The sequence below is a fragment of the Drosophila obscura genome, unplaced genomic scaffold (assembly GCF_018151105.1).
Source record: "Drosophila obscura isolate BZ-5 IFL unplaced genomic scaffold, ASM1815110v1 contig_186, whole genome shotgun sequence".
In the NCBI taxonomy this organism is placed as follows: Eukaryota; Metazoa; Arthropoda; class Insecta; order Diptera; family Drosophilidae; genus Drosophila; species Drosophila obscura.
This window is the reverse complement of record NW_024542774.1, coordinates 724,265-750,767: the sequence shown is the minus strand read 5'-3', so window position 1 is coordinate 750,767 and position 26,503 is coordinate 724,265. Positions and strand designations below refer to the sequence as shown.

The following is a 26,503-nucleotide window of genomic DNA, read 5'->3' as shown; positions in this document are numbered from 1 at the left end:
TGCCACTGTTGTTGCCAGGAAAGGCACAGACACAGACAGGTGCGGTGTGTGCGTGGCGCTGGGCTTTGGGTCAAGTGCGAGTGCGAGTGCGAGTGCGTGACATGTTAATTATGTGACAATACCAAAGAAAGGTGTTGCCGGCAATCGTTAGATGTGCCCCTGATAGGCAAACAAAATGACACGGAATGGCAACAGACCTGCCATAAAGTTCCCATTAAGATTGGATTAGAATATGCCAAATATTAGACATTTCATTTGTCGGGTCAAGTGCTAAAGGAATGAAAGGGTATATCGTACGTACAATACAATCAGGTGCATAATTCGACTAGCCTCTTTTAGCACATTTGTTCCACTGGATCCATGATCCATTAATGGCTTACCTGCAACGAAATGAAATGAAATTAAGCTTAAACAGTATTAGCAACAGCCTTAAAACTACTCAAATAATTATCATTTTATTAGCAGAGAGCAGAGAGCACAATGCAAACAGCAAACAGCAGCACTTTTAATGCCATTTGGTTTTTGTTTACGGTCGAGACTGTATCGTGGCCCAAATGGAGAAAGGCTTAAATGATTAATTAAGCCCCTCAATGTATGCAAAAACATTTGCCATTTTCCATTTTCCATGTTCGTTTTCGTGTGGATCTTAATGTGGAAACGAGCGGTGTGAAAATCACGTGTCGAAAATGGCGTAAACTCATCCTTGGAATAACGCACAGCACCAACAGCCGCACATGCATACAAAGCCAAAAAAAAAAACACAGTCAAATCAAATACAAACTCAAACACACGCGGGCTATATATATACATATATGTATGTATGTATGTATGTGCATGTACATATGTACGTATGCTTTTTGATGCCATAGTTTTTTTTTGTTTACAACGCGCCGATTTTAATATCAAATAAATGCCATCGCTGATTGCGCATACGACACGTTGCAACGACGCGCCGCAGTGTGGATACCCTCTGCGTACAGTGGATATGGGTGTTCCGATATTCATCAGAACTCGGAAGCGCCCAAAAGTTTAACCAGCCTAATCGAGTTCGTTCGAGTTGCTCTCTCACACGAAACGCGATCAAACATGCAACTTTCGCTTCGATTTGTTGTTCGATCAAAAACTGGGCTTGAGGCTATTTGGCTACTTGGGAATTGACAATGTTACTGATCGCTAAAATCTAGGGAAAAATTAAAATAAACGATCTGCAAGGGTATCTGCAACTTCGGCTCTGTGAATGCTGCATTTCCGTTTTTTGCGATATTTGTTTGCATAAGAAAATTTGTATTTGTTTTTGACTTCAGCACCCAATTATACGAGCGACAGCAGGCATTAAAAGAGAGAGAGAGAGAGAGTGGGTAAGAGAGAGTGAGAAAGCATAGTGCCATAATGTGGTTTCATTGAGCCATTTGATGTTTCGCCATTGACGAGTGTTTTAATTGAAATGCATTAGCAGAGCAATCCTTTTGGTATTTTTGGGATTTATGAGTTATTGATTGGGAAAGGAAATGAATGGGAGAACACTTATAGCTAGATACGCCCCCTTCTGAAATGCCCACACAACCGCAGAAACTATTTCGAAGTTTGACCCATTTAATGTCACTTGACGTCCACCCCACTGGGCATCCATCACTGCGCTTCCCTGCCACCCATCCTCCTGCTGCTGATGCTGCTGCTGCTGCTTCTGACACAGAGCCACTAATTCTCTTATTTTATTTTATTTATTCCATTTTTTCGTGCCAATGCCAGAAACAGTTGACATACATATTTTAGCATTATATTTATGGCAGCCAGAACAAAAAACTCTTCAAACCGACCGCAAGTGGAAACAAAAAACGCGTACAAAAATAGTGGAATATCAATTTATTATTGCACTCGAAACATAAAGGGACACTTTTAATTTATTAAAAATTCTATTGTCAGAATAGAATAACAATAACCGCAAATGGTGGCTAGCAGGATGGTGGTAGGAGGGATGGGATGTTGGGGACATACTTTATTCATATATTTTCACACACTCACATTCCATTCACATGCCACACAATTTTTGTGTGTCGCTGAACTCGCTTTTCAATTCCACTTTTGCGTTGGCTACTTTGGGACGTGGACTCTGGACATCCCCTCAGTTATGTACGAGTAGGATAGGGGATCCCCTTTCTGTGTGGCTGTGGCTGATGCTTTTCACATGCTTTTGAATGAATGACACATAAAGTTCTTTTTATTTTGAGTTGCGTTTTGTTTTTTGCGACATTTTTATGAATGCTACGAATTTTTTTTTGCCTCTATTCTTCAATGTTTTTTTTTCTCCTTTGCTGGTGCCCTGTTGCCAGTGCTTATTCATGCGGAATCCAACGCATAGTCGGGGGGTTTTTTTCTTCCGTTTTTGCTTCATGGCTTGTTATTGTTTTGCCACACACACACATATGTACGCATAGAAAAGAAGAGAGAGAGAGAGAGAGAAAGAGTGGACCCTTTTCAACGCAAATATTTTCCATTAGCAAGGGCTTGACAACGATTTCAGGTCCTTTTTGCCGTTCTGTTTCCTTTTGTTTTAAATCCTTTTGCATTTCTGTTTTATGGTTTGTGTGGCATACATACTCTTAGTACATATGTACTCGTACATTTGCCAGTTGAAAATTATAACCTCTCGGACTGCCTGTCCTCTGGTGCTGGTGCTCCCATCTGTGAATCTCTGCTAGATTTCTCTTTTGGATTCTAGGCCGAACATGGCAGTGGAACAGCAACAACTCACATCATTGGACTGTACTGCTGTTCAATCAACTCGTTTGCATAGCTAATGACTAGAGCAAACGGCAAAAGTCCGTATGCAGACAGTGAAAATCCATTGTACGTCCATTTTAGTCGGGACATTCGCCTCTCCCTCTCTCTCTCCATCTCACTCACTCTTTCCCTACGCCACTCACCAAATGCAAACAATCAAACAAAAGCCCTCGTCGAAAACAGCCAAATAAATGCGAATCCGGCGACACGCAAATTCAATTGACTGCATTGCTACGTCTGCCCACCACCACCAGCCACCACCCACCGCCTAACACCCACTGTCCATTCGGTCGGCAATCGCCAGTCCCCGCTCAACACCACCACCCACAGTCTACCCCAACTCTTTCTCGTTTCTCATTTGTGTACGCCTGCAGAGGGTATTTACGACTTTAAGCAGCAGAATATGCATTTTATATTTATATAAAAAAAAATATATATTTACAGTATTGTTGCTTTGCAGCATTACCTAATTCATAGCAAATGCAAATGTAAAATTGAAAGAGTAGCTAATACAAATTAAGCCTGAAGAAAAGGCACAACAGTAATTTCTTATCTGAATTATACAGAGAGGGAGAGAGAGAGAGAGAGAGAGGGTGGAATGGTTTGTTCATTATTCTTCTTCGATGGGTAGCCTAAGGTGATCGCAGGAACTGATTACCACAGAGTGCCACAGAGAATATACTCGGCTTATTTATGCATATGTAGCGTAGTAGGGTATCTAAGCCTTCGGCTTTCAAAAGTCCACCTTTAATTCCACTTTTTTGTTTGTTGTGTTTAATTTTAATTGGTTTCCTATTTGTTTGGCTTTAAACCACCGCAGCGCAACGCGCACCGCACCTTGTACTGACACAGTCCTCCTCCCACCCCACTCATTTCTATTAGGGGTACCCATGCAACCCTTTTTGGGGCATATAATTTGCCTTTGTGCGGCATCAATTGAGAGATTGAGCTGACAATAAAATTGTAAAAGCCCCAAATAATACTTACATAAATTGGACTTCATTGTTTTAGCCTGTGGCACACTCATGGCAGAGTGGCAGAGTGGCAGAGTAGTGTGTGACACATTTATTTAGATAGTAAATTGTATTTTTTCCAATTAAAATATTTCGCATTTGAGAATGGTAAATTGAATTGTTGCCCCTTGGCACAGAGATTTTTCCATGGAAATTAAATTAAATATTTGTATTTGTATTACAATCATTTTGATGACACGCCCGGGAGCCGTCATTTCAGCGAATAGAGCGTACAAAATATGCCAATAAAATTGTATTAACATTGCTCAGCTTCACATAAGTCGAAGCATAATTCTGGATAAATACTTTCGGGCAACAACAAGGCAAAAAAAAAAAACTTCTACTAACTAGATTAAGGGCAAACTATTTATTGCTTTTTGTTTTGTTTTGTTTGTTCGTGGTTTGTGGGCTTCTAGGGTCGGTCTGTCTAAAAGGGATAATGCAGTCGAGAGCAATCGAAGCGTATGCACTGATTCCATAAGAGTTCGTTCCCTTGGTCTAAACCCTTTTTAGCCAGAGCAACCGACTGGACTGTAAGCCCGACTAAGTAGTAGAGAGGAGAAACCAACACACACACACACACAAACACACGAAAAAATACATAGGGTCATACTCGTACAATATTATTAATAACCAGATACGAGTATGTATGTATGTTCAGAACTGGCAGGGTCCACGGTGTGGCAGTAATCCCATTACCAGTGTGTGGGGCAGCGTGGCTTCCATTGAGTTTTCAGCTTCAACTTGATGTGGCATGCTCTAGTAGATCCGCTTTGGATCAGCATTCAGTCTGACTAGGAGTCCATTTAATGCCCGAGAGCAGGGCACAATGAACACGAGGAAATCATACGCGGCAAATGGATTGAGGGATTCCTTTCACCAATCGACTGTGTGTCGCTCTCTTAAGGAGGGGGAAAAAAACCACCAGAATTGTGCAAGTAATTGAATTCTGTGGTGGCATCCCAGGCATCCCTCCATCGCTCCACACTCGCGCTCTCTCTCTCTCTCTCTCTAGCGTACATCTATTTGACCACGTATTGTGCGTGTCTGTGTGTGTGTGTGTTAGGCCTTGTGGATGGTGTCGCTGGTTGGGGCCTTGTGGTCAGTGGTGCCGCGGGGCACACAGCCAGCAGGCAGGCAGGCAGCAGCATTGTTGGTCACTACGTGCGTATTACACGCCGAAAGGGTTATTCCTTCCCCTCCCCACCGCCACCACCCCCACCCATCGCAATTGTATTGGCCTGGCTAAAACATGCCACTCCAGTTGTCAGTCTCCTCCAGGCCCACTGCACCCACCACTCTGCCGCCACTTTTGTGGGCGGTAGAGAGGAGTGTGCGTGTTGCACGTTTCTAATTTTGTGCCTGGCTTGTTAAATGTTTTTTTTCGCCCACCCTCTTTTGTTTTTTTTTTTTTGCCTCTCTGCCACAAGCGGGGCCTTCATTTGGCTTGGAATTTTTCCTCATTTTGCTGCCACACAAACAACAGCAGCGGCAGCAGCAGCAACAGCAAAGTGGGGGAAAGTTCATTTAGCCATGAAGCTCTTTATTATCTGCCACGTAGAGTGGTTTTTCCACTGAAATGCCAAAGCGCATACATACGTACATATGTATGTATGTCTGATCTTTGGGGCACGAAACGCATGCCTTTGGGAAACGAATTCCCGTAATATATGTATGTGAAGAAAATTCTTAGCAAATATTAAATACATTTGTGGCCTGAGGAAGGAGGTGCACGAAAGAGACAGAAGCTGCAACGCTCTCCTTGGGACACTCACCGCTCACCACTTTTCGGCAACAACCATTTTGATGCTGCTCTCACCCGAAGTTGGCTCTCGAACATGTTTGATCGTGAAATTGGTTCGATCTTTTCGCGCACGAACATTGCGTTGGTTATCGAACAGGCTCGAGCTCATACTCCTCCAAGCAGTGCACTGCAGTGTTCTCTGCTTAGAAAAAACAATGAAAAGAGATCACAGATCCCACATATATATCATGTTTAAATATTTACGAGTACTCGTACCACGGGCATATGTACCTTGGAATGCATTGCAAAATAAGCATATAAATGTTGGCAAAGAGGAAATCTCATGCATCGGCGCCCCAAGAATGACTCAACGTGAGCGCAGCAGGAAGGGGCGCACACAGCACAGCACACACCCAAGGGGTGTGCCCCTTCTTCTACGACTGAAACTGAAATCAAATACTACCTTGGCCCTTAAGCACAATTGACATTTCGCACATGACATGGCAAAAGCACAAAAAGCGAAACAGAAACGGAATCAAAGAAAAGCGAAACATTGCACGTTGAAATCCGATGCTGCCCGATGACATACTCCCCTCACCCCATGCCGCATTCCATGCTGGCTGACCCTGGCCCATGGGGTAGGTAGGGCTAGGGCTTGGGGAAGGGGTAGGGGTGACACGACATTATATGCTTGTTATAATCCCTGGCAACATTTTTATTGCAATTGTCAAACCGTGCCATAAAGCACACACACAGGCAGGCAGCAGCATCCTCCTGACACCTACAATCGCTTTGCTCTGCGTTTGCTTTTTCCATTTTTTCGACACAAATTGAAAATATGACAAGAAAATTCGCTTCAGCAGCAACTAGGTCGTAGAAGGAAGAGAGGGGGTTTGTGTGTGTGGCAGCAACTGCAACTGTGGCAGTTTACTCACTGGCGAAAAGAGAGCAGAGCAGAGCTCGGTGGCGTCGAAAGCATATTGATTTCAGTGGCAGCGTAGTACAGAGGGGGGAAAATGTTTTGCCAACGTTGCCAAAAAAATAAAAGGAAATTTCATGTCCATGAATGTTTGAGTGTGTGTGTGTGTGAGTGTGTGCGCGCGTGGGTGTGGGTGGGGGGCGGGGAAATTGCAATGAAAAGTGCATGCATCAAGGTGAAGTCAGCAGTTTCCTCTTTCGACGACCGCTGAGCTGATGCTGCAAATGTGCCCAGCGAAGCAAATAAAAATAATTTTTTATCCATAGACAGCGAGAGAGAAGAGAGCGAAAAATCGTGAAGGAAATCCCATCCCATGCCAGCACCCATCCCACTCCGACCCCACCAAAACAATGCACAAGAAAGCATGGAAAGAATGCGTCTATGAATTCCCCCCCCTTTCACCATCGCCAAGGCAGATCCATTGATATGCGCGAACAATGGACCCAGGAAACCAGGAAAGAAGAAAACGAGGAAACGAGCAAGCGGGGCGCCAAAGCGGCTGCCAACCAGCTCGCTCAGGCATTCCGAAGGAGCCTGCTTCTGCTACTGCTGCTGACCCAGATAGCCAGGCTCCATGGGAAAGTTTATTAGCCCAGGTCCGTGCATGGGGGCCAGGGCTTTACGATCCGCTGCACCAGCGCCAGAGAGGATAACAAATTATGGCACTTTCGGGCATACTCAATAATGTGTGAATTCGTAGAGCACAAGACAGGACATGCAGGCTGATTATCCTGTGTTGCACAGCCACAAGAATGAACGTATTCTGATATTAAAAGCATTTCCGGAATCAAAAGCCATCCAAAAATAATGAAGCACTCGCTGGCTTCACGAGTGCAGTCGAACAAAACTTTTATTGAGGCCACGCGGCAGCGGTTTTCCGTGCCATAAAATTATTTAAAGACCGGGGCTCAGTCGAATAGGCGTTAAGCAGGCGCCAAAGTGCACTTGTTGAGCAGCTTTTTCCCTGCCCTGCCCCCCCCTCCATTTGTGCGAGGTATATGAGCATTTAATGCCCGTCAAGAGGAGAGGTGCTGCATCCAGAAGTTTGATATAAAACTTTCAGCTGCGGCTGTAGCAGGTATTTTTTAAAGCCAGCTTTATGGCGCACAAGCGAAATGTTTCTTAAAACTTTTCGTTAGCTGCGTTGAGCCCAGCGGCTTAACTGGGTTAAGAGCGTGCGGCCATTGTCCACGAGCAGGGTGGGCCGGGGGGTGTGGGCGTCACAGGATATAAGTTTAGTTTTATGGCGATATTTTGATTGCCATTCGTCTCGCCCCTAAAGACAAGCAGAAGAAGAAGATCCATGGGCTTTATGGCTTTCTGCTGCTGCTCTCCTGTGGCACTTAAGTAGCCACGCCCACGCCCACTGGCCACTGGCCACTGCCCACTGGCCATTGGCCTAAATGTATGCAATAAAAAGCCAAACAAATCGCTGCCAAATGTTTCTTATTATCACCTCTCAGTAGATTTATCACCTGATGACCGCAACAGACCAAAAATTAATATACAACCAACAGCCAAGAAGCACACACACACACACACACACACGGACACGTTAGCAGCTAAACAGGTAACAACAGCAACAACTCTTCATGAGTATATATGTACAATATATGTATGCATGTATGTATAGTTAAGTGAGGGGCGTGGCTCGGACATCCAGTGAATGGGGCTGCTGCTCCTGCTGGACGCCCTTTGATAAATTTACTACACAAATTGAGTCGCTAAATTAGAACATTTATTCTTGGCCCAGAGCAAAAAAGAAAAAAAAAAAGCACAAAAAAAATTATAGGAGAGAGACCGTACCGAAAGCAGAAACGAGAAAAAAAATTCCCCCAAGTGCGTTTGCCACTTGATGTGGCATCTAACGAAACCCGAAGCGAAGCTGCTGCTGCCCATGCCCACTGCCCGCCACGACCCATGCTGGTCCTCATTTTGCCTTCATTATTTGTGGACCAGGCGCATCGACATCGACTGGGGCTGCACTTCATGCTTAAGCTCGTCCAAATCTCGAGAGTGTAATTTATTGTTATCATTTGTTTGGCTAAAAGCAAAAAGAAAACCAAAAAAAAAAAAAAAAAAAGACGCCAAGACCCAAAACCCAAACGCAGGACGCAGGACGCAAGGCCCAGGGTTGAAAGCAGAGCAGAGATATGCCACAAGGCAAATCGAAACGGTGCCATTGGCAGCTCATTGGATGCTCTTTTCATTCGCCAAAGAAAATTTTGGTATGAAATTTGAGTGTTGGAAAACCAAAGAGTGCATTGGAGAGCAAGCAACGAGCAAAATAAGAGGCAAAATAAGCGAATAAAAAGACTTTGAGGTGGTATTTGATGGTGGAAAGAGAGTTGAACGAAGGCATGTAGCAGAAGCAGTGTTGAAAAGTGCTTCAGCATGAACCGAAAGTGCTGGAAAGTACTGCAAAATGAAATCAAAGTTTTAGTTTTATTGGAAATTCTGGGTCTAAGCCGAAAACCAAATTGGTCTATTTTCTTTTTGGTAGGGTATTCCCAGCAATTGTGTGCCAAAATGAGGAAAAATATAAGAACCCACGAATAAAGAGCGAAAAGGATGACAGAAAACAGAGAGATGGAGAAGGCCACACAACAGAGAATTGGGGAAAGACTGAAAACAGAATAGAGAGGACATACACACACACACACACACACCCCCATACATACATACACAGCATTTAGATAACTAAAGTAATTTATTTTATATGGAGGTCATGCGCTCATGGACATGTGAACGTAAATAGCAAAAAGCGAGTAGACACTCCCCTCCCCTACCTCTCCCACAAACACACACAAATAGTGTGCTGTATTTGTGTGTGTGTGTTTTGTGTAGAAAATTACGCACTGAAACTGAAGACATTTCCGTTTGGAACAAATTTTGTGCTGAGCTCAACAGAAAATCAGACCAGAGAACAGACCAGAAACCGTACCAAATGGGAATCCGGAACGGATCAGAGAGGGAGATAGAGAGAACTTCGACCTACCCATTTGTAGGCCCACTTTTCGTGGGCATTAGCATGAGAATTAACCAGAAACTAAGCCCACGAAAACTGAAGTCAAAGTTGAAAATTCAATTTCCTCCCGCCCCAAATGCCACAACAAAACTTAATTAAGTGTTGGGGTTCCGTTCAAGGAATCACGAAAAACTATTGAATGTTTGCCGGCAAATAGAAAATAGTTGTGCATAGTTTTAGGCGCCTGGGCGCATGATTTAATTAGAAAATTGTTTTGCTGCTGAGAACTTATCAAAAATGCATTTCGCACTTGAGGCCAAAATAGTTTCAGGCCAAATTGCTAATTGAGCCAAAGAGGAGAGAATTAAAAATGCATGCCGAAAGCTCTCCGTGGAGGGGTAGGTGGGGGGTATTCAAAACTTAATTAAAATGGAATTTCACTCAAATAGGCCACTTGGGCAAAACATTGGAACGTACAAATAGTCACACATGCTCCTACGACTGTTTATGTTCTCTGCCTCGTGCCTTGTGCCTTGTGCTGCTGCCTCTCCTTTGCGCCCAATTGGCCCATTAAGCTCCACATAATAATGATGCCAATAAGCAGCAGAGGCAGCAGCAGAAGCAGCAGCGGCAGCAGCAAGAACAAGAGCACTTTACATGTGGCCCAAACAAATTATTACAAACCTAATGACCCAATATATAAATTTCAGCAGGGATCCTCACCCCGCGCGCCTCTCTCAGAATAATGGGGTTGGGGGTGTGTGTGCCTAACATCCCTTGCTGATAAGATTTTCTAGGGGGAGGACTGGGACAGGAACACTGGCGGACAATGGAACATGCAAAATATGTATATATATTGCTCATTGTCGTGTTGTGCGTACCATTATCTAGGTCGCAGGGACACCAAAAGCAGCAGAGAGAAGAAAAAAAAAACATACACACACACACTCCACACAAATAAAGAAATTGCCTCTAATTTATGAGTGGAAAATGTGAGAGGGAATTCCCAAGCACACGCCACTACCGCCCACCCGCCAACACACACACACACACACATAGTCGTGCATTCTCTGGAAAATATATAGCCCAATTTTCAGTAGCTGCTAATATTTTAAAAGAGTAATTTTTTGTTGTTGTTTGTTTTTGTTTCTTTTTCATGCATTTTTTTTTGGGTAATATAAATAGGCAATATGGCAACAAAAGAAATAATTTGATGGCTTAGCCACAAGAGCGAGAAACCGGAGCATACTTTTGGAAACGAAAGTAAATTTCCCGCATCAGTTGCAGCAGCAGCAGCAGTGCATCATCCATGGCAGATACACAAATACCCATGGAGTACTTTAGGCAAACGTACGTACATATACATACATATGCTCTCAAGTGGCTGCATTCTTAAATTGGATTAAATGGGTTTACCACCATAGAGCTTCCACTTCTGGCCCCCTTTCTCGCACACTCTCGCACTCTTATTCTTTTCCTAACCCCCTTTCTTGCTTGCTCGACTTTGTGCTTGAGAGAACTTGAATTTAATTAAGAGCACATATTAAAGCAATGTATTTAATTGGGAATTTTTGCAAAAAAAAACTGCATATGTGGTATACCGGATGGCTAGGATGATGCCATTAAGACACTGTCAATAGATGCAAACGAATTTCACAGTGTGTGTGTGTTTTTATGGCATTAAATAAAATATGAATAAATGTTTATCCTGCAAAGAAAGAATTGATATTTGCAAAAATATTGTTGCTTGAGAAAATTGTGGACTTACACTTTTGAGATTTTCATTTCGTAAATGGAGAGCAGAGCAAAGAAGGGAACGGGCATATTTGCAAATAAAAAAAAAAGGTAAAAATAGAAAACAAAAATCAGAGAGTGCATGGGATAACCTCTTAAGACAACACACAGATGCAATAAGAGCAATCTACATATGCATGGGTGTGTGTGTGTGTGTGAAGCCACTAACTGAATTAAGCCGAAAAGTAGACAACAGAATAATCCCAGAACAAAACTGAAAGAAAAAAAACATCCATTAGATCAAGATTTTAGCTGGGAACTATGGATGTGCGTAAAAACAAAAAAAAAACTAAAATAATAGGATAAAAACTGTGACAAAAACAAAACAAAAAGAGCTACTAATACTTCCCAGATATTTGCCTTAACGTCAGCGTATTCAGTGGCTACAATTTGAATCAGCAACAAGAGCAAAAGCAAGAGCATTCAAGGGGTGGCCAGCAGGTGGGGGTACACACAGGCCATAAACATTTCATTGAAGACGCAAAAAAAAAAAGGAAAAACGCATGGCAGGTCATAAAACAGGGGACAGCTGGCAGCATTTATCAGAGCAACACGAGATGCCCACAAAGAAGTAAAAATGAACCCAGAAGTCATAAAAATTGAAAGCTCGTCTGGAGTATATCCCCTCCCCCGCACATTCCAATGCCAATGCCATTGCACCATGCCCATAGAAAACCCTCAAAGCAAAACGTAAACAGCAATAGAAAAAAATCCTCCCAAGGAGAACAACAAACAGAAACAGAGCGCAAAAAACGACAAAGAAATATGTATAATAAAGAAAATTGAATATGCCCAAAGGCGGTCGGTCGGTCAAAACATCTCGTCCCCGGACTCCTCTCACTACAAAACAACATAAAGCCAGTGAAAAATTTCAAAATAACAAGTCAGAGGTTCGATTAAATGACATTTCGACTATAAGATACCCATTAGTAGGTAAATATCCAAAAAGAAATGCCAATATTTATCCAAGAACCAAGGAATTTGGATGGAATTCGTCGGCCCTTGTGGATAATCAAGTTAAAGCTGCAGGCTTAAATCTTTACCTCTCCGATAAGCCAAGGAATGGCGACTAGAGAATAGCGAAAACCAATTTCATTTTGGTTCTTAAATGTAACGAAGGGTTCACCTCCCTCCGCCCCACCCCGTGGGCACCCTGTCCACCTGCTGGCGCTTCCTTTTGGTTACAAAATGTAAATTGTATCTCAACGTTAAATGGCTGACTCCCAGATACACAGATACAGATAGTGGGGGAGGGCGATTGGGGGCATGGCTGGCTGCCACTGTTTCAGTTTTCATCGAATGCGATTTTTATGTGACACAAAATCTGTACAAACTGAACTGCTTTTTATGGCATGGCATACGAATGCCGATACGAAAAGATAACCAAAACTAACGTTAAGCCAATGAAATTGACTTGGCTGGCTGGCTGGCTGAAAGAACCTTCCAACAAAAAAAGGGGCGGAAATTGGTTTGAATGCCATGAAGATTTCCCCAAAAATTTATTACGCTATTCAGAGTCTTACATAAAAGTACAGTTGTGCATAGGGCTAATGCAGACAAATGTTTCATTTGGCACGAGTATTTTTGTAGTCTAAAAGACGTTCAAAGTGTTGAAGAGACGTGATGAATGGTTAGACCATAAATATCTTAATAATTGGGCTAAAAAGTATTCATTATAAAAAATCATTTGCATACACATTTATTTTGCTATCGATGCAGGAGGATACTCGCTGGCAAAAACTGTTTGGAAAATGTATTTACAAACGGATTTGCATATTTCGAAATAAAGCGACAATGCATTCAATGTTGAGCTGAGCTGTTTGCCTGTACTATATATAGAGTAGAATACATACATATATATGTACCAGAATAGAGCAAAGACAGAAGACAGTGCAAACTAAAAATAACACCCAGCACACAAACAATGGAATGGAAAACTGTCCCCAGTTGCCGCTTCTTGTTTTCTTTGTTCCGCTCCCCAAGTAACCCAGCATTTCGATTTTGTGTCAAGAAAGTGCAAATCTATCTTGCCACTCTGTTAGTTGGGTTGGCAGGGGGCGCCTCTACCAGCAGCAGCTGCCTCTGTGAACTGAGCCACGTGGCGCGCGCCCACGAGGGAGCGGAGAAGCAAAAGAATAAAGTCATAAAATTGAATTGGTAATTTTTTGTGTTAAAAGGAGAAATTAAAATAAATTGAATTGCTGCTAAGACCAATATATACCAACAATGGCAAAGACGAAGACAAAGATGGAGATGGAGAAGCTGGAAAAGATCTGGGAAAAACGAAAGGAAAATGCAAATGAGTCACACAAACAGAGGAGCGGAGCGTAGAAGTAAAAGGAGGTTTTTGGGATAGGTTCACTTGATTTTTCCGAGCGATTCCGCGGGCCCACGTAATGAAAACAAAATAAAACGAAGGAATAAACGAGGGAAAAAACACAATAAGAGAGCGAGAGAGAGAGAGAGAAATGCTCAACGAGCCACGAAGAAAATGCTAAAGAATAAATGCATTGTTGTTTTTTTTTCTGGTTTTATGGATGCCATTTCCCAGGCGTTGTCGACCTCCGTCCTCGTCTTTCATTTCAGTTCCCTCTGCCGGAGAGGCCTCCCATTGCTGTTGCCGTTACTGTTGTTGTTGTTGTTGTTGTTGTAATAGGATTACTGCATAAATTAAAGTATTTGCCGTGGCATCATCAAATAAGATTTGCAACACTGCCCTGCCCTGCCCCCCCAACAACATTCTTTAGCTCTGCCCCACAAACGAGCCATGTACATTGCGCGAACATCAAAAATCGCTGGAAAAATCTCACTGGGAAGTTCGTAGAGAAAGTAAAAGAAAAAGCAGCAAAGAAAACAAAAGCGGAAAGCCGACTTAGGGAACCGACGATTTTAATACCTTTGCAGTTTGATCATTTCTATGGCAGCGTCAAGGAAAATACTCACAGAGCTGGAGAGACATAAATAGAAAAAAACAGCAAGGAATCGCCTTGTTCGCCTCTCTTCTACGATGCTCTCTCGGAGCGAGGCTCTCTCACTCTCCAAGCCACAGCAAAAATAGCAAAAAGATCAGACACTGAAAATAATTTCGAAAGCGTTTCTTTCATTGCTTTGCAAACAGCTCCTGGAAATCATAATACCCACTTCCAGAGTGCGCGCATAATAAATAATTGCAAAAGCAGAGTGGAAAGATGAACAGAGAGAGGAATGAAAGAAAGTGAGAAAGAGAAACGAACACACACAAGTGGCTGTGGCGACACGTAAACGTAAAAGTTTATTGCATAATTTTCAGCGGCTTAGTTAAAGTGTAATGTAAACAACACAAATGCCAAGTTGGGGTGGGAGCCAAAGAAAGACACAAGGGAAACGGAAGGAAGCACAACAAAGGACAGCCAACAGATAGATAGACAATAAAAGTCTCAGATTATATGAAAATATGTCAGTGAATCTTCTTATCCAAAATCCTCTCCAAAGATCCCATCTAAATGGGAGTACGTATAGTTTTTGTTATAAGAAGTGACGGCTTTCATACTGCATGTGTCTGGATATGTTACCTGCTCAAGTATGCTTAGCCATTCTGACCACTTTAAGGCCAAATCTCTCGAAAAACACGACCCTTAATGCCACATCCAGGGGAGCATCCGCTCGATGCCAGGAAACCCAAAAACGCACACAACAACAAAATCACTTCCAAAAATGTGAAACTAAACACACAAAAACCGCAAATTTCATTTTGATAAAATTTTAATTTGGCCAAGAGCCACAGCCAACAGAGTCGCCCCGGATGTGAGGGACGGGCAGGAGAGATCTAAAAGAGATCTGGAGGCTGCGACCTCGGCGCGCCTCAATAATTCAAAGATGTTAAGCCGCAAATTGGCATTGGCAGCAGGCAGCAGGCAGTAACCAGAGGCGGTGGCTGTGGCTGGAGAGAGAGGTTGAAAATATGGGTGGCAAGTGGCACACAGATGGGGGCCAAAATGCAGACAGGATATATACATCCGTGGGGGTTACACACACACACACACACACACACACACTACAGAGCGCAAGAGAGAGCGAGAGAGAGTGAAGGTCTGACACGCACGCATTAAACTCTATTGGGTGCTAATGTTTTTTCTTCCCCAACAGCCGACAACATCCTGCTGCTGCCTCTGCTTCCACATCAGACATCGCAAAATTTTCATAAATTCAGGAACGAGCTTGTCGGCACTCACAAACACACACACACATACAATACAGCCTCCTCTCTCTGGGTGTATGTGTGTGTGTTTGTAATAAAAATACGCTAAAATGTTTGTATCACACACACATAAACACGATGCTTATTGCCTACTTTCGGGAGCAGCAGCACAAGAGAGCATGGTATAAGAGTATGTACTGTATCTGTGTGTATCTGTGTGTGTGTGTGTGTGTGTGGGGGGGGGGGGGGGGGGCTGTTCATTTGCTACGGCTTCCGTTTGGCGCTAATGCTGATGATGCCTGCCACCCACCTTCAACCTCCCTTTTGTGTTAAAGATTTTGGCTTTAAAAATTACCGCACTCCCTGTAGGGTTTCATTTTTGGGTTTTGACTAGAAAATGGAACAGCCACAGAAAATAGTATATTGATATGTCTCCAACTTAAGAGAAATTTCATTAAACTTTAAATTTAAATACAGTCTTTTCATTTGCGTCTATAAAATCAACTCAAATTCTGGCCATTTCCCGCTCGAATAGCTTCCAATGGAATACTTTTCGAAGAGCACCCCTATTACCGCCGCCCTACCCTAACGCACAGCCAGAATCCATTTGGTATATAAAACGCTGATGCGCGCGAGCTTATCGGGCGCTTTCAAGTAAACAGACAGACAGACAGGCAGGCAGCTATAAAAATTTGCATTTGACTAATGCCAAATATTCAGAGACGATGGAGCTGGAGCTAAAGCGGGTGCTATAGCGGAGCCATCCGATAAGCGTAAGCATATAACGCCCACCCCACCCACCCATCTACCCCCGTGGCATGCCTCAACCCTTACAAGACAAAATAAACAAAAAAAAACACAGCAGCGGCAGCAACAGCAGCAACAACAACAATGGCTTGAGCGTAGAAGGGAGATGCCAATGCGTTTACTGATTTTTCGAGTGTGATACGTGCAAAGATTTTCCTTTTCTCTTCCAAAAGAAAAACTTGGAAGAAGAGTAAGTACTCTGCAGGAGGAAAGGGATAGGAGGAAGGGGATTGGAGACGCTTTTATGATATTTCCTATTAAGCTATTTGTTGCTAGCTCCCTTTTATCGCTTTAAGACCCTCTCTTGCTCATTCTCCCTCGCTGTATGTAACTCTTTATTCCTGCTTTTTTCTCTGTGTGTGTGTGGGTGTATGTGTGTGTGTGTTTGCCAGAATCTTGCCAAAATTTCGTGGATGGCAGTTGCATTGCAAAATGATACTAAAAGCTCGCATACACAGAGACACAGACACACACAAGTGTCGTTTATCGATTTTCCACACCCTGCTCTGCACACCCTCCCCTACCCCAAAAGTGTCTGCTGCATGCACCCTGCCCTACTGTGTATATGTGTGTGTGTGTTCTTGTGGATTTTTGACATGCCAACGCATTTTAAATTTGCATTTTTTGGCACCGAAACTGGCAAAATTTTAAGCTAAAAGCATTAAGACCATGGCTAAAAGAGGGACAGAGCCAGTGACCAGTGAAGAGCAAGAGGGGGAAGGTGTGTGAAGCAGCGATGCCTGGGATGCTGGAGGGGATTGGAATGGAGAGGTTAAAGTTCAGTTTGAACAACACAGAAATTGCCAAAATATGCCAACAATAGACTTAGTTTTCTCGTTAGTTGAAAATATTGGAAAATATTGCTAAGCAAATACCTATACTCGTATTTTTGGATTTATATATGGCCAATAATTGTATGGTGTGGACGGCAAAAGAATTCAAAATAATTGTTGAAATTAAATGAATATCGATGAAATATAAATATGCATGAAATAAATTTCGTTTGGTCGTCCGTTGTAAAAACAAAATGGTACGAAGTAAAATATGAAAAAATAGTTTTAGGTGTAATATGCATATATCCGTATGGGTTAGAAACACAACTCAAACAATGGGAACATGAAAAGAGAGAAGATAAAAGAAAATCGATAGCCCAAAATCATAAATAATATTCATATTTTTTAGATGGAAGAAAAATAAACAAAAATAAAAGCATGTATTTTTTTGGCCAGCCTAAAGTTTATTCCAACTTTTAAGAAATTGTTTTATTTATTTTTCGTGCTTTTAGCTTATATTTTAAAGTTTATGACGAACCCTGAAAACATTATTTTTCATTCGTTTAACAGCTGGAGCACACACAGATTTTCAAAGCTTCTTAAGTTCTGGTTTTATGAAATTTATGACACACACACACACACACCCCGATACACATACACACACATAAATAAATGCCTCAATAAGTCACTGTCATGAGTCGTGTGTGAGACTCACAGTGTGACTGGGATGGGGCGGCAACCTTGCCACTCGGATGATTCGGAAAGGTAACTTTTTTTGTAAAATTTCGTTGATTTATTGGGGCTGACATGTGACCCACACACTCAAATATATCCCCGATTGGAATGGGCAGCTCTCACACAGCTCCTTTGATTCCTCCACCCATCCCACATATATGTAAATATTAATTAATATATTTCCATTTTGAAATCACTCCCCAAGCGAAGGAGACTCGAAATTGTTGTTGGGCTTTCATGCCGAATGCCGAAGATCTCATTAAGTCCTGACACGCCCACAATTAAAAGCACAGAAAGAAGTGTAAGAAGAAATAATGGAGATTATGTTAAAAAGGAACCGAATTTGGACAAAAACAAAAATGTGGAAAATTCCTTCAAATTAATTTAAAAATACAAAAAAAAAAATGGAAAGGGAAAGGAAAAGCAAGAAAAGTGACGCGGCAAGGCAGTGGGAGGGGCAGAAAAATAGCTGTGAATTTGTTGTACGTCACGTCCAGTCGGTGGAGTTTTTTCCCCCCCCCGTTCAGCATGGAAATAAGCTCTTTTCCTGGGGGCCACATTTCCCGGCAGCAAGTGACGGCTAAGCGACGAGCATAATGAGTTCGCGACGGCAGCACTCGACTTTGGCACATTTTGCGGTTGCCTGCAGCACGGCCAGCGCCTCCACTAGAAGACACTTTAAGAGTCAGTCAAATGAGTATACGCACACACACACACACTCAGATGAATTTAAGCTGCTTGATTGGTCTACGTCTACGTCTTCGTCTCAGTCTTTGCCATTGGCTGCGGGTCTAATCCAATTTTTGCATTAATCGAATTACAGAGAGAAAGCCTTTTGCGGTGAAAGGAGAAAGCCGCATTCAAATGAAATTATTGCCAAAGACTCAAGCAAAAGCCCTCCCCGCCGGAATGCAGCTGTCGAAAGAGTATTGATTGACAAAATTGAGGTCAATTAGTGGCCATGTGGATGTGGAAAGTTTGTGTGCATTATTTGAAAATGTTTTGGCATTAATTTAGTTAAAGGATACACAAACGTAGGTATCCCGGCCACAAAAATTCTCCAAAAATCAATCTAGATTTCCTTCTCCAAAAGGTACAAACATATAAACACATATATGTATATACAAATGTATATATATATATATATATATGTAGATGTATTGCAGACCTTGAATCACCGCGGGAGGCCTTGACAGGAGGCCCAGAAAAAACCCGAGAATTATTTAATGCCAGCTGCCATATTTAATACTAAGAGAAATAACAACAACATACATGTACACAACGAAGAAAACGGACCGTCTCCTGGGGCTGCTAGGCGGACAAACGACAAAAAAAAAAAATGCCACAGAAAGCTCGACAGCGAGCAGCACAATAGAACTGCGATAAATAAGGCTAAGAAGAGGAGAGCTGGTTGGGGGAGCAGAGGGTTCCGAGTGCAGGACATTCAGGAATTTGTGTGAAGAAGGAGGAGGAGGAGGTCGAGGGAAAAGTGCACACTAAATGTTCGGGCGCCTGCAAGTATGCTTTCAATTGTGCGCAATTTAGTGCGACAGAGCGACAACAAAGGGCCCAGACCTGTTTCAGTATGTTACACTCAGTGGGTGTGTGTGTGTGTACATATATATGTAGGTGTCTGGTTGTATGTGTGCGCCTGACTAGGTGCGAACAAACACGTGCAAAGCGGCGCCTAAAAACAGTCAACGCAAAAAGGCCAGTGGCTTGGAGGGGCGCCCCATTGTTTGCTCTCTTGCTCTGGTGCCCTCACTCCCCCCGCTCACTGCACACTGCTGCTCTGTGATTGCGATTATTATGATTATTGTTTAGTACAGCAATGGGCGGTGAGGCGTGACCGCGAGGCAGTGGGGCAGAAAAGAGCACAGCAAAAAGAAAAGAAAAAAAATCAGAATAAAACCAAACAAAAATAACAAGAGAAATAATACTCGTATAAAGAACAAATCTTGCTCTTGTTATTTTTATTTGGTTTCATTTTTGGATTTTTACTTTTACTTTTTCTATATGTACTATATCTATCTTTATATTTATGGAATATCTTTAGTAAGCACCTCAATGATTACAAACAGACAAAACAACAAATAAAGCAAATGTCTGATCATTGTACATATATTTTTTTACTTAAATTAAAGTCTAAGCATCTGCTAAAAGGGTATTAAATCGTCGACTCTGCGTCTGCGGATCTGCTCTGGATGTTGCGCCCGGGTCTTAGCCAACAATGCGACATGGCCGCGCGCTAGTTTTATGTGCCACATAAACATTGTTGTCCCCGCGACACCTCTACCTCTGCCTTCTGCTTGTGCTTGTGCCACACGCCTTTTTGGCGCGCAAAAACTTGTCGCTTTCCAGCCATTTTATTGCTTGTCTTACACACACACACACAAACAGAAAAGTGGTGAGAGGGAGAGGGCTATAGAGGGCTGCTGCCATTTCTATTGTCATTCCATTTCGTTTCGTTTTCTTTTTGTTTCTGCCCCGCTGCCAACAATCTGCCACGAAATACGAGTTGGCCAAAAATCCCTGGGAGCATAATAATTCAAGCAACTACCGGACTCGCTTTAGCTACCTCTTTTAGTGCGTACAAAAAATTGATTTAGATTTCTATCCTATAGAGATACATATGTACATATATCCGATTCAGATATATCGATCCGATCACTAACCTGATTCTGTTGTTCTGTTTCTGGATGCTGCCCAGCACTTTAAGTTTGTTCACTTTGAAGAAGTTTTCTCTTTGATTTAGTGTGGAGTTTTCTTGGTAATTTGCACACGCGAAATTAGTTGCCTGAATAATTAACACTTTTAGGTCACCGTTTTGGGCAATTTGTTGGTGGACACCAACACGGATGTTGCTTTTGGCGGAAACGGAAACCGGAAATTGCGCGCACAACCAAGGCAACAGCAGCAGCCAGCAGCAGTCAATGCCAGGCTTGAAACCGTTTCAAAACCGGTGCTCCTCTGTATGTTTTTCCAATCGACTCTTGAAATATGCTCGAAATGCAATTAATTATAATATTTATTCAATTGATCACCCACACACGCACAAACACACACCGACGCGTTCGCGCACTCACACACTACCGTGCGCCGTGTACTCTTACTGGCGGTGCAATTAATTATTGTTTGTTTAACTGTGGTCCACATTTATTATGGATATTAAAAAAACCTGTGTCTGCGCCACAAAAACACATGCCACACAAACGAACAGCAGCAGCAGCTTTAATCCAAACGAACTTCAGTTTTAAGCTGTTGAAGTCGTCTGTTCTTTTACTTTGCACTTTTCCTTAAGTTCACTTTCTGGTAATCCCAGCAAGAACTGCGATTTGCCTTTAGGTTTTCGGACTACGAAAATGTTACGCACGCTATAGGGCCCGGGGCTCTGGGTGTCACGCTGATCCGCGACGCACGTCCGATGCTTACGAAAAACGGTTTTGTACTTTGTGAGATACGGGATACGGTCGGCAAGGCCGTCGTCCCTTCAAATCCTCCCGGCTTCAAATGTTGCTGCTGGCTAAAAATGTTGCTCGGCCACAAACGGTTTGCTGCTGCGACAAGAAAAGGTATGGACAACAGGCAAAGCGGCGCAGACAAATGCCACGCATGCTAGGAAACTCCACCCCAATAGCTAACATACCACAAAACATGTGCTTCGTGCCTGGAAGAGCGCCAGCGTGCGATGTATAACGACACCTTCGGCTGTCTACTGCTGCTTCCAGTAAGAGAGCGAGCGACTCTCTTAGGCTACCCCACGCTCTTAATGGCCTTCCACTCAGTGGTCTGTGCACTCTCTTTCGTTCTGATGCCGGCTTTGATTTGTTTGTCGGCATTTTGCCGGCTCCCGAGATCCTCTAGAGGACATTTAACTGCAATTCCTTATAAATTATGTGCCCGCCGCCTGCTGACTGAAGGCCATTTCGGTCCTTGCACCGACTGACAGATTGACGTACTGACGGACTGACGGGCTTGACTAGTTTTTTTGGTATGTTTTTGGTTTTTTATTGGTTTGACACGGCGGATCCCTACGTCAAGGGCACACCTGTTGTGCACCCCCACGAGTGCAGGTAAAATATGAATGGCAGTGTGGGTGGGGGATGAGTTCTCACCACAAAATATTCATCTTGCCACACTCCTTTTCATACGAATTGTTAAATTTTACAAAATTGAATACTTTTAAAATAAATCCCACTTGAAAAGACTTACCCGCTTCCGGAAGTTCATTAGGAAAATATTTTGAGCGCATGCAACTCTTAGAGGAAACTCAACTTGAATCAATTGGCCCCGCTTCTCTCTCTCTCTCTCTCTCTGTCTCTCTCTCTCTCACTGTCTGTTATCCTCAAAATCCATAAGTCAATTAGCTGTTTAATTGTTTTTACAGCAGTCTCCCAACCAGAAGTGAAGAAGTGGGCAGAGCTATCCGATGAAAAGAAAGGCAACATAAATCACGTCAGTGCAGCCGCCCAGAATTTACATAAATAATATCCTATCCCGTCCCTGAGAACAGGGCGTGGGTCGAGGGAACAAAGAGATTTGCTGCGGATGCTTCTGGCCCCTAGTTCTAGTGCCACACTCTGGACCCTGGGACTCTCATTTCGTGTCTCGCCTAAACATCATTAAAAATAAAACCAATTAACGGTTTCGAGTGCCTGTCTCCTGCCAGAGGGGAATAACAACCCCCCTCTCTCTCTCTCTCTCTCTATCCTTCGGTGAGTGCGTTACCAAAAATAGTTTGCAAAAATATATATGTACTGTATGTGAAAAATGAGCCACACAATGGTGGAGTGGAGTGGAGTGGAGTGGAAGGAGAGCAAACCGAATGTCATTGCCGTTGCAGTCACAGATTGTCATAATGGTGTCGCTGCTGCTTTTGCTGCTGTTGCTTGGGTTCGTTCTTGTTGCGGTTGCAGTGAGACAGTGCGACAGAAAGAGAAGGCGAATAGGGTTCGGATTTCGGGTTCAACTCCTCTCCTCGGGGGTTGTTGTTGCTGGCACTCAGCCTCGCACTTCGCTTCCTCTGGCCATGCATCTGCTTGACAATTGTTTCCATTTACCGTTTTTTTTTTGTTCGTATTCTGTTTTTTTTTTTTTCCCGGTTAATCTCGAAGCTGAGATCTGAAGAGCGAGAAGGGGAAGTAGAGAGAGAATGAAGTACAGAGCGTTGTGTGAGTGTGAATGCAATTTTTATTTACTTTTCGCACACTTTCGCAATGACTTGCAGCAGTAGCGTACCCGTACCCCTGCCCAACGATAAACCCCAATGACGGGGCTAAAAACTTGGATTCGAAATTAGATTTGGCGCGTGCGGGTGAGGGTAGGGGTAGGGGTAGGGTATGGGGTTCCTAAAGTGTTTACTCGCATGTTGTTTGGTTTGCTATGAACCCTGACCCCAGACACCCTCCCGGAGGATATATTCGTGATGTGCATTCAGTTTAAACGTTCTTAAAAGCGCAACTAATAAGGACTCAATAGTGTCAAGTCATGTGGAAATGCATACCGTATGATGATGATGATGATTATGATGATGATGATGATGTTGTTGCTCATGGGGGGGTGGTTGAACCCAGGGCACTCGATAGTAACCACCGACGACAACATTTATCAGCGTTTAATTGAAATTAAGTTTCGTCATCATTGCTATGCCAAATGCAGCTGGCAACCCTGGCCAGCCATCTAAGAGAGAGATTGACTCTCTTCGAATACGTTCTCTCCGTCGCTCTCTCTCTCTCTCTGCGCAAAATATATTTATTTCCAGTGGAAGAGAGTTTTCGCTCTTTGCATTTGACTCATCGAATAAAGGAGCAGCACAGAAACAACAACATTTCATTCAGAATCAAATATAAGCTCCAAGTTCAGGCCTCACACCCCTAGGGGGTGTGGAGAAAACATTCTCGTTGCGGTTTTTCTTTTAAGTAAACTAAATTTTTGGAAAATTACAAACCAAAGGGGGAGAAAGACAAAGAGAGAGAGACAGAGAGAGAGAGAGAGAGAGTGAGAAAGAGCACAGTGAAAGAGCGAAGGAAAATCAGCAACAAGGAAGCGACACACAAATCACAGAAAATATAATTTATTATTTCTTGCCTTATCCTTGAGCCACAGCCAAGGCGCATCTTCTCTCTCACTCTCTATCTCTCTGATATGTTTGTCTTTGGCCCTAGTCCATAGTCCCGGCTCCTTCATCCCAAGCCCCCCCTGCCCCCTTCTACATTCCCATTCATTCCCATTTTGCCTCCACGCCCTAGCCCCAGCCCTGCCCTGCCGCATCTGCTTCGCCCTTTACCTTGTCTTGGGTAAAATTCTATGCTTAACGCCATTTTTGTGTGCGAGACACGATGACGACAAATTTTCAACGTGCAACCTGACACTGAGCTGAGATTTTCCAAATTCCTTGTCTTCACTTGTGTGCAACGCGCGCCCCGCCTCCAGCTCCAGCTCCTTCTCTCTCTCCTGCCACCAAACGATTGCTGCATGCATGCAAAACTGCTCGCCCCCGTCCGGGTCTCCATCTCCGACTGAGACTCTGTCCGTCCGGGTTTTCATCTCCATCTCCGACTGCGACTGCGACTCCGACAGTTGAAAGGATTAGACCAGCTCATGTGTCCCTGAGTCTGGGGGTGTGTGTGTGTGTGTGCTTGGGGGCTGAATGGGGGCGACAGATTGGAATAGAGTGGTGCACAGTGCCACTGAAAGTGAGAGAGAGAGAGAGTGTGTGTGGGGTTGTGGGGGGGTGTGTAAGCAGGGTACGAGGACCTAAAAAGTATTTGCACAACTCTCAAGTGGGTCAAATGATTAGGCGGCATGATGAAGTGCCTTGCCACTTGAACCCGCCTTCTGCCTCCGCATCTGCCTGTGTGCCACTGCTGCCACCGAATACCATCTTCCATCCAAAAATAAACAGTTTAATGTTTTGAATGAGCAATTGAATTTGATTATGCAGGAGAGTGGGTATGCGACTGGGTGTACGAGTGGGTGAGAATGGGTGTACGAGTGGGTGAGAATGGGTGTACGAGTGGGTCTCCAAGGATGGCTCGTATTCCGTTCCAAATGAAGACATCGTTGTGGAGCAGGCACACAAATGCATTAGGTAATGGCAGTCTATGAATTTTGTGGGCCAGATTGGGCTACAGAGATGATTTTCAGGCTCCATAGACGGAGCAAATCAGGCAAGCAGCTTACGTGAAATAACACAACACCTTACGCCGGATTATATTGCTCGCTCGCAGTCTGATGGCTGATGCTGATGATTGCGCTCAGTGCAAAGTCAGTAATTACGATGGGCTGACGATGGGTCTTTTGCAGGGATTAAATTTTGGTAAGCGCATTCAGTTAAGCTATGAGTACACAGAGCCAGTATTTGTACGTGCTAACTGCATATTTGATGCATAATTGTTTTCAAGTTTCTTTAAGGAAATTCTCCAAAAAAAAAAAAAAAAAAAATTAATGTCTATTTTTCAGCCATAAACTTAAATAAATCCAAAATTTTCTTGTTGCATCTTTATATGGCAGACTCACTTGATAATCCCAATATTATCACTGCTTTGAAAACGTTTCCCAAGCAACAATTTTTCACATTTTTCACCTCTCATTATTACATGGCCCAGGAGCAGGTTGAACTGGCCCGCAATGGCAATAACAAGAAACGAAATGAAACGAAACGAAACAGGAAATTGCTACTTAGATTCAAAGCCAATCCTTGGCTGTTGGCTACAGAATGTTCCCAAAACAGAAAATACAACAAAAAAAGATAAAAGCCAAGGAACAATGGCAGACAAAATATGGCCCAGGCCCAAAACGGGCCAAAAGGAGACTGTAGGATGAGTGGGAAATTGGAGTGGTGGGAGGCAGCACCCACCCAAGTAGCGACGACATTTAACGTTTTAAATCTGATTATTCCACAACAACTGTCAATAATGCAAACACAGAGAGAGAGAGAGAGAGGGAGAAAGAAAAGAGAGAGTGGAAGAGGGAAAAAAAGGGACTTTCACCCCGGGACTAAGCCCCGGCCAAATGAGCGGATGAATGCCTACCTGCTACCCACTGCCGCCATCCTGTCCTCTCGATATTCCCATTTTCCCTTTCCTCACTCACTCTTCCATTTTCATTTCCCTTCTCCTGGCCCTTCTGCTGGCCCCGTCTCCTGGCAAACCGCAAACGAGGCGAGAAAATTGTCACAAAGGCGAACAAAAAAAACAGAACGAACAAAAAGCAGCAGCAGCCATCGAATTGTGTAAATCAAAATAATAATTGCAACTGATAACAACATCAATAACAATAAGCGCGGCCCAAACCTTCGACCGAAATAAAGGTGAAGCCACCAACGGACGGGGGGACTCATAGCAATAAAGGATAACCGGAAGCGGAAGCGAAAGGGTGAGTCCTGTAAAGGGGGTTGGAAGTGGGGGGGCGACAAGTAAAAGGCGTTGCTAGGCCTTGTCAAAATACCGAGACTCCTTGCAGGCTAATTTATGGCTCGCTCGCTCGGTCGCTGCTCTCTCTTAAAGTTTTGTTCGAATTTTTGGGGCTCGTAAATCTTTTCAACACATACAAACCGCACACAAACACACACACACACACAGACACTGTAATACACTTGAAGGGGAGTGGAGGGTGGAGAGTGGAGTTCACTCTCCTTCCCCTCGTCGCTCGACACTTCAGCTTCAACACTTCATATTAATATTAAGTTCATTGTGTTAAGTTGGCAGCGCCGATTTCTTATCATTTTTTGT

General features: G+C 43.4%; 1 protein-coding gene across 4 annotated transcripts in view; it reads right to left on the bottom strand.

Moving 5' to 3' along the window:
- The window catches only part of LOC111075644 (hemicentin-1), a 139,608-nt gene that overhangs the window by 91,724 nt on the left and 21,381 nt on the right, over window positions 1–26,503 (bottom strand). For 2 of the 4 annotated variants that reach the window (XM_022369079.2, XM_041592877.1), the window contains exon 1: window positions 20,447–21,333. The exons of 1 other annotated variant lie outside the window; for it this stretch is intronic. The gene's annotated coding sequence lies outside the window, so the exon portion shown is untranslated. Of the gene's footprint in view, window positions 1–301; window positions 324–20,446; window positions 21,334–26,503 lie in introns of those variants that run through there. One more of the 4 variants, XM_041592875.1, reaches the window with a different exon arrangement.